At 47.4% G+C, this 7,903-nt stretch overlaps 1 long non-coding RNA gene across 1 annotated transcript; it reads right to left on the bottom strand.

Moving 5' to 3' along the window:
* Positions 1 to 1,936: 1,936 nt before the first annotated feature.
* LOC146589293 (uncharacterized) lies at positions 1,937 to 7,342 on the bottom strand. The gene is made up of 3 exons (XR_014897208.1): positions 5,680 to 7,342; positions 3,447 to 3,532; positions 1,937 to 2,455 (listed from the first exon to the last, which is right to left on the bottom strand). It is a non-coding gene; the product is annotated as an uncharacterized LOC146589293 (long non-coding RNA).
* Between the last annotated feature and the right edge of the window lie 561 nt (positions 7,343 to 7,903).

The following is a 7,903-nucleotide window of genomic DNA, read 5'->3' as shown; positions in this document are numbered from 1 at the left end:
ACAAGCCAGCATGGTTTACCAGGACTGTAGCGATATTATATCCTGTAAAAAGTGTCTAAATGTTCCAGCCCTCATGGAGCAACAGTAAGAGTGGCAGCCTGGAGTACAGTGCTTATGAAAAACAAGAGCAACTCTCATATCTCCTTTTCACAGAATATTGAACTTTCAGCCCAAATAATGCCTTGGAGATCCATAGTGCCCTTCACATACCCAAAGTTAGACATGTGCTTCTGTATCCTGATGCCTCAAGGCTTGTGCAGGCCAAATATAGCTGAAGAAAGCTAATATTACTGTTCTCATTTTGAAAGTCTTGGCCGTCAAGCCCAATATATTAGTGCTTATATTGCTAAACGTCTACCCTAAATTATACAGATGGTGCACTGTGACTGACTCAATGTTTTCATTTCCTACCTTCTCAATTATACAGAGGCAAACTTCCTCTTTATGAAAAGAGCCCCTTTGAAATAATTGAGATTACTTGGGCGAATAAGGATCTGTAGGATTATGCCTGAAAACTGTAAGTCCTTTGGGTACGAACCTTGTCTTCTTACCCCTGCACAAAATACAGCACGCATATACCTAATCCTGTGAAATTATACACCACAGTCAAGGCCTCTCTCCTATCACGTTGACTCATCTGGAGTTATACTTTGCTCCTGGGATAGCTCCATTTATAAGAGTGGGTCGACTCGATAGCTAATATTGCATTAGCAAGAACTGAAAAATTCATTCTATGCTTGCACATATATTGTCAAATCAGAATCAGGGGGACTTCATTCTTTGGGTCAGACTCTTCTTTCGTGGCCTTCAAGCCACTTTTAGATATGTCTGTACTAGTAAATGGAACAGCATGAGGCTTATTACTCCAAATGATGCAGAGGGGTTTGTATTCATATCTCTTCCCCCAAAAGGGGCTGGTTATATCCAGATTTTTTAGGTAGAGTAGTCCCTGGCCCATGTTATCATCCTAACCAGGCCCAGGCATTGTACAGTAGAGTACTAGCTGGCATGGACCAAGTCTGTGACAGAAATTGTATCAAATATTGAGCAGTCTGGAGGCTTAAAACCCTGTGCCTCTCTTGGCGTTTCTTGCAGTAGGTCCTCCAGGATCTCACTGCCCAAGCTGAAACCCTACAGCATAAGGGTGCCAAGTACCCACAGAGCATGGCAAGGAGCTAGGGCATTGCCACAAAGTATTTCACCTGGTAGCATGTGCACTTTGGGATATCTTGCCCTTATCACTACCAAAGTGCAGTGGACCTTTGCTGCCAGCCTCTTGGAGAAGGTCTCAAAGAGGTGCTGACCTTAGCTGCCTCTTCTCCAACAGGGGAAGCCCAGCACTGGGGTCCACAGAAGGCTTAACAGGGTGACCCATTAGGAAGGACACTGGACCCATGCCCAGCCATGCAGTGTCAAGGCCTTGGGGAGCTCTGGCTCCACACTGCTGGCAGCACGGGCAGTTCTGCCTCTTGCACATCTCAAGCCTACAAACTCCATGGACCAAGGGGCTGCTCCCAGGATGACCTTACAGCCACTCCAGCCCAGCCAGAGCTGCTTAAAGAGCATGCAACTTGAAGTAAAAACTGTCCTCTAAGCCTCTTCTCAAAATCTTTCCTCTGCTAGAGACCCGCTGTTGCTGGTCCCAGTAGGCTGGCACTAGCAGCCACCACAAAAGCATGCACAAGTCTTCTGGAGTCATAGCTTAAAAGCAAGATCATGCTTCATTTTTTAAGCCCACTCCTTCTTTTGAGTTCCCAGGGATCTCTGAAAGGTTGTGCAAGCCGCAATAACAGTCTTTAGCAATAGTAAAATATTTCTTTTCAAGTGTTTGTGCGATGCATTGGACATCATTGCTTACTAAAGCATCCACCTGGAGGGAATGAAAACACCCCCCCAGACATCCGCACGCATACATCCCACAGGTGAAAGCGCCTTTTAATTACCGCAGGAAATGTGACATTTCAAACCGGACCAACTAAAGCACTAATAATCCCTGCAAAGGAACAATCCTGCAGTGGCGGAGAGACGGAGGGAACAACCTAGCCAGCCCTTTCCTGGTTTCGTGCCAACACACTGTGAAACCTATTTCCTTGATTTAATAATGAGCCATGCCTTTCCCTCCCCCACAATACCTATTTTTTGTGTAGCAAATACAAAGTGGAGAGAAGCCGTGTCAGGGTGAGAGCAGGAAGCTGATGTTCATAGCGATGGAGATTCTCCACCTGTTTGTGCAAGGTGCAGATTTTCTCCTCCCAGGCTTATCAAAGCGTCATTTGTTGAAATGGTTCATTTCTATCAATATGCTTCCAGATACTTTATACATTATTTCAAAAATGAGGAAACTGGTCTTATATTTATCTGAATACAAAGACAGACGCTAAATGTGCTGCACATAAAACTATTTGCTAGCTTACTGCCTGTTGCTTTCCACTCCTCCAGGCTGTCCATGTCTCTTCTGGGGGAAAAAAAAAGAAAAGAGATGGTAAATTCATRTTTTCAGCTCAAGGTATGACCATTACAACCACCTACGAGCCATGCCATTGCACTTTTTGAAAGATGCTCAAAATGACTTGGCAACTGATGCCAGCAGTCAATAAACAGATCTAATTAAAAATAAAAAATTCCCATCTCCACCTTCCCCTCCACCAAACAGTCTTTCTCAAGCATGTTTGCTGCAGCATTAACTTTTTATTATTATTATTATTCCTTATTGTGCCTGTTTGCACAAACATAGTCCCTGCCGCAGGGACCGAGCCGTGTCCATGCCCTGGCTGCCAGTGCTCGCCTGCGCTCTGTAGCTCTCGAAAAGAGCCAGTCTGGGTTCCCCGGTTACCCCCGTCCTCTCCCCGATGTTTTTCTGCCTGTCCTGCAGGTTGTTCCTACCAGAGTTACCTTTCAAAAATGTCGCCTTAATCTCGTCTTTGTTAAAGGTGCCAATAACAAGCTTGCGGCGCGGCACGGGGCCGGGGAGAGCATTAAGYAGGACCTGCGCTCTCCAGCAGACGGGCCAGCTGGGGCATGCTGGAGGGTTTCAGGCTGGGGGGAAAGAAGTGCAAGAGGCATCCTCTCTAGGCTGGCTTCTTTGCAGCTGGAGAGACAGCCCATCTTTTTAGCTACCATTTCGGAGATGAGCTCCTTAACACAGATTAATATGTCTCAGAGGTCCTCTTCAGGCTTGGTGCTCTCCACCTGCTTGCACCTTGGCTGACACCTACACCTAAGCCTTGCAAAGGCCATGATTTGTGGAGGGGGAGGGGGGGAAGAAAAGAGGAATTTGGGTCTCAAGGGAGCAGCATCACCACGGGAGGCACCATGATGCCAGGCTTGGGGCGAGTGGGAGATGATATTCTGTATGGGGCAGTGGGTCCTTGGTGGCTTTTTACTGCTGTGGGGACAGGGAAGGGACATGCACCCACRAAGTAGCACTTCATGCTTCCCTTTCCCACCCCTTCCTTCCTCATCTTGACGGTGTTTTGACTTCGTTAGCTTTCCACTCCAGCGTCCAGCTGCACTTGAGGTAAAAATTTGTTGTCTGAAGAAGAAAAAAAAAAAAAGAAAGAAAGAAAAAAAGTAATTTACTGTGAAGCACTGGCTGAAAATCATTTTCTGAACCGCTGCACAATTTTAATCAGACGACCACACTGTATCCAATCAAGGGAGGATTATTTGCGAGGGGAGCGGAGTGGGGGCCGTTGCAGTGTGGCCTTCCCCAGAGGACTGTAAATCCAAGGAAGACGAGATGTCTCGGGCTTCACAGCCTGCCCAAACCTAATTTGCACTAGAATTACATGGCCATTACTAATGTATACAGTGACTCAAATTGATTACTTTGCTATTAGTAAGAGCAAGGCGCTCACTTGCTGATGGCAGCTTCCTCCTCCGAGGGGGAGGGCAAAGGGGCTCCAGCAAAGCAAAGTCGCTGCTTGGAAAACTTGCCTGGGGATGAAGAGGGCTACAAAAAATGTGGGGACGGAGAGGGGCAGAGCTGGGGATGGAAGAGAGCGTGGGAGACCAAAGGAACTGCCAGGCTCAGTATTTAACGTGCTTAGCGTATCTTGCGTGTAGAAACCAGCACCTCGCTTAATCCCGGGGTCACTGCRGTCTTAGTACTTGTAGCAGGCGCAGTGCCAGAATCTGATTTTAATTAAGGGCTGCTACGACTGTAGGAAATCCCGCTCTGGGGTTTCCTATTCATGCTCCCAGGGTGCGGAGAACATCGCTAGTCAGTCTCTTCCACCGGAAACACCCTATTTTTTAAGCGTTTTATATACATTCCTTCAGCAAGAAGGACAGGCGCAGCCTTTGATACCTAACCCCTGGMAAGGTCTCAGGACAGGGAACCCCAGCTAAGGAGAGGGCACCGATCTGTTATCGATGGGATGCTACCAAACAAATCTTTTAGCAGGAACATCTCTTTCTTCCCTGAAATTTCCTGCTTGCTACAGCACTGATCTTGCGTAATGAAAACATAACCCTGAAGCTAGAACCCTCCTCTCCCTGCCACACGCAGACTCTAATGCTATATGAACACACATTTTGCATTCCCGCCCATGGGACTCTCCCTGCACCTTAAAACACTTGAAGAGTGGAGCTGTGACGAGGGTGGGGAGATTTGGCTGAAACCTGCTACTCCTGCACAGCTTTCCCTGTGCAACTTTTACAGTTACATCCKCTTAATAGATTACCTGGCACTTAAGTGGGACACAACATGCCTATATAAGGCTCTGTTAGAGGTAAATCTGCCCCCAACGGAGGTAAATCTGCACACTGTGGGCTGTACACATCCATACCTGTAACACAAAGCCTTTGAAAGCATCAGATGACCCTTTTAGATGGCTACTGGAGGATGAAATAATGGATCTCTTGACTAGATTTGCCTCACCTAGAAAGGACACCCAGTGCAACTAATGCAGTTGTCTTTAAGATGTATCTACACCAATAGAGATGAGTCCCACCACTTTTTCCTGGAGCTCCAGCTGCTGCACTTCACAGCTTGAGGCGAGCTAGCTAGGCGCAACGTCATGTTCCAGAAATGACTAGGCAGGCTGGTAGCATGTGTTTGCTCCCCTTCCCTCCTCCTCACAGACAGGAGGGGAGCAACATTTCCTTGCAGAAGATGAAATTCAGCCTCTTGAGGTCAACTAAAACCTCAGTCCCCAAGGCTGGAGGAGACTGAGAAATCAAGCTGCATGTGAAGAAAGGAAGTGAGCTGCATGCACCACCGCAGCAGCGCAGGTAGCAAGCCTCACGGGTCCTCCTCAGTCCCTTTTGGGACCAGCATCAGTATGTGCAAACCTACACATGCATGGTAATATCCCCACCCATGCACCTCACGCAGCTCTATCACTGGGCTGCGGCCCTTGAGCTGCCTTTGGGGTTTTAGCCTGAGAGAACTRCTGATGGCTGAGGGACACAATTCAGCATCCCGTGCTCCGGCATTGCTGTAGGTTAGGCCAGCTTTTYTGCCTTGCTTTCACGGCCTTTAGTTTTGGCTTATCCAGCATTTTGCAACACTTATGGAACTAAATTCAAGCTTAAGTCTGCATTTACAGCCAAGCTATCTCATTCAGCGAGGATTTCGTTTTGCCTAGGGAAGATTACAGCTCCAGTTCATGACCATGCTGGACTAATATSTGCTCAGGACTGGGCCAAGGAATTGCTCCTCATCTACGTAGATACCTAGTTTTCTCCATGTCTGCCATCTGAATCAGCAGGAAGTGTCTGCAAGGCTCGAGCAGTGGGGTCTGCCTTGATCTGACCTGCCCAGCTAGCACGGAGGCCAGGAGGTGGGCTGGTCCGAGGCCACACGGTGTCCTCCTCCAGAAGGATGCATCCACATGAGGAGTGAGTGTGTCCAGTTTGACTGGTACTGTCATCTCTGCCCTGGGCTCCAGCTGTGATATGCCCTGGGCTTGTTGCATGCCGTCACGCTTGATGCACTGCCCTGCCCCATTGGCTGCTGAGATTTGCGAGCAGAAGTTTGCAAAGGTCTTTACTTCTCATTTTGGAAAATGCTTATTCATCACACAGTTTATCTCTGCAATCAGCCAATAACCTCCACTCTGTTTCTTAACCAGTGTTGGAAGTACTTTGTTCCAGTCCCTTTTTTCTGCTTCTCTCCCCACTTGCTGAAAGCATTGTCGAGGCAGCCGGGACACCAGCCGTTGTACCTCTCAAACCAACATCAAAAGTGTTTCATTCAGTTCTTTGAAGTGAGTACTTTGGGAATATTATGCTGCCACAGCTGTTAATTTTGCACACAGCAGGTGGGAAACCACCTTGTTTGACGGGTATAATGGAAACAGCCGATTGCTCTGTAATATTTTACAACATGGGAAGGTGGGGTTTGTTTGCAGCCAGCACTGAGTATCCATCTCAGAGCATCTACACAGACATTTAAGATATTTTAAGCAAATGCTCAAAGCTGTTGTTCAGTCTTTTCTTCCAAGCTATGGTAAAAGCAGATAAGCCATTAATTGCACAGGCAGATGGCTATTAGGAAGTGTGTGAGAACTGGCTACACCACTATTGTGTAGGTGGAGCTGATTAGACGGACTTGAATGAAAAAAAAAAAGAAAGAAAGAAAGAAAAAAAAGGAACATTTCCTACAACCCCGCCGCTTGCTGATCTGCTTTGCTGCACAGMGAGAAAAAAGCTTTTCCTGTGTGACTGCAGGAGAAGACAATTCAAAAATAGCAAAATTGCCCTCACTTCCCCACTGAGTCAGGTTACGAGCTAGAGCACGTTGGGGTTTATATATAATTCCGCCACAGCTTCACTGCCCGGCAACAAACACACAGGAACAGGAGAATAGACACAGTAGGATTTTGCTGTTTTTTTCCACACAGGTTTGTACAAGTTAAATACGTTAAGGGGCCCAGGCATTGGAGTATCAGAGGCAGTCACTTCAGATGCCACCAAGTTTTAAAACCCCTGTTTGACTGCCATCTTACCTTTAAGCGCTTTTGGATGATGAACTTCTCAGGATGCCTGAACTTCTGCCACTAGACATGCAGAATTAGGTCCTAAGGCCACTTGACTTATTTGCAGGTCTTGTTCACACCTAAGTCCCAGAGCAATTCTCGAATCAAGGATCTGGTTTTTTGGCCTGTGTGGCCCTACCTCGAATAAAGTTTTGGAGAACGCYTCCTGATTTAGACCTCCTAGCAAGGACAGTCAAAGCAAGGCTGACCCCCCTTCAGCAACASCTTCTACCTACTGGCACAGACGACGAGGGGGCTTGGCGGGCAGGAGAGCTGTCTCCAAATCACCACGGCTGATGCAGAGCAAGGCCCTGAGACAGSTTACTCTGCTTCCCAGCAAGCATTCACAAGGGAGAGAATAGCTCTAGCTGGTCACAGAGGTTAGACAAATGGGGTTTCCATTAGATCACTGGCTTCAAGTCTGTGGTGCAGTGGGATGTGAAAGCTGGCCTCCTTGAACATATCATTCAAGCAGGCTGAAAGGCCTCTATGGGTTTACTCTGAGGAAGGGTTGCTTTACACAGCCAATTCCAAAAAAASAGGTCATGATTCAACTCTCTGCGGAGCCCAGCACCCATTTCTCTTCAGCAATCACTGCTGCCTTCCGCGAATCCCGGGTTTTGGTATCTACCTGTCTCCATGTATTTTACAGGGCATCTCATGGTCTCAGTCAGCGGGAAGGCTCCAACGAGTGAAAGGATACTCAGGCTTGGGTGTTGCGGCACCACCACCAAAGTCCTTCTACGAAAGCAGCCCTCAACCTTCTGGGTGTCTAACTTCTTCTTGTCTAGTTGTTGCCTGCCTTATACAGTACACGCTACTTCTTCAGGACAGGGACTGTTTCTCCATGGCTTAGTACAGTACTTAGCACAAGCTAATGATGAAACTCATTGCAGCTACTATACTGCAAACTCAAAGTT

Source organism: Rhea americana, unplaced genomic scaffold (genome assembly GCF_003343005.1).
Source record: "Rhea americana isolate MKP2758 unplaced genomic scaffold, rheAme1 scaffold_47, whole genome shotgun sequence".
NCBI lineage: Eukaryota > Metazoa > Chordata > Aves > Rheiformes > Rheidae > Rhea > Rhea americana.
Note: the sequence above shows the minus strand (reverse complement) of the source record. Positions and strands in the feature narration are given on the sequence as shown.